Source organism: Tenrec ecaudatus, chromosome 7 (genome assembly GCF_050624435.1).
Source record: "Tenrec ecaudatus isolate mTenEca1 chromosome 7, mTenEca1.hap1, whole genome shotgun sequence".
Taxonomy (NCBI): Eukaryota; Metazoa; Chordata; class Mammalia; order Afrosoricida; family Tenrecidae; genus Tenrec; species Tenrec ecaudatus.
The window spans coordinates 43,433,623-43,434,749 of record NC_134536.1 but is presented as its reverse complement, the minus strand read 5'-3'; positions in this window follow the sequence as shown (position 1 = coordinate 43,434,749).

Genomic DNA, 1,127 nt, shown 5'->3' with positions numbered 1-1,127 from the left:
TTTCCAGCTCGGTAATTTTTTGGTCTTCCTTAGTTGATATCTAGCACACATGGAATCACCCTCTCAGACCTTAGGATTTACTTTTATTAATTGTGTTTTCCTCTCCTTTTTCTTTCAAAAGTCAACTTTCATATATATGAAATGATGGAACATACTGTGTCTTGTACCCCTCAGTCCTCACAACATAAATTCTCGCTCTTCAACATTTTAAGGAGTTCGTGTGCAGTAAACTTATCCAATGTGATGTGTCCTTTGATACTGAGCATTGGTTAATTGTAGATCCAAGCAAGATAAAATCACTAAAACCTTCTAGCTTCTTTCCATGTATTATGATGTTCCCTATGTCCAGCTGCCAAGATTCTAACTTGTTATCTATATCGAAGGCTGAAATCCTTCTTCTTCCTCAGCAAGGTCTTTAAGTCCTCCTTACTGTCAGCATGCAAGGGTGTGCCATCTGCATATCACGGGCTGTTAATAAGCCTTCCTCCAATCTGTGCCTCATTCTTCTTCATATAGTCCAACTTTTCTATTTATTCATCATACAGATTGAATAAGCATGGTGAAAAGATGCCACCTTGAAACACAACTTTCTGGATTTTAAAACATGCAGTATTCACTTTTTCTGTGCACACAACTGCCTCTTGGTCCATGCACAGGCTCCAAAGGAGCACAATTAATTGCTTTGGGCTTTCCATTCTTCTCAAGACTATCCATAGTTTGGTATGATCCACAGAGTATAATATAAATAAAACACAGCAAACATCTATCAGGTGTTCTCTGCTTTGAGCCAAGACCTATCTGACATCAGAAATTACATCCCTTCTTTCACGTGATCCTCTGAATCCAGGGTGAATTTCTAACAACTCCCTACTGATGTACTGCTGCAATTGTTGCTGAACTATCTTCAGTAAAATTTGACTTGTATGTGCTATGAATGATATCGTTTGATAATTTTTGTACTCTAATGGGTCACCTTTCTTTGGAATGGGTAAAAATATAGACCTCTTCCGATTGGTTGGCCAGGTAACTGTCTTCAAATTTCTTGGTGTTAGTGAGTGGTATCTTATTTCCTGGCATCTTATCTCCTCAATGTTATGCTCCCTTAATCTTTTGGTCCAATAGCATTA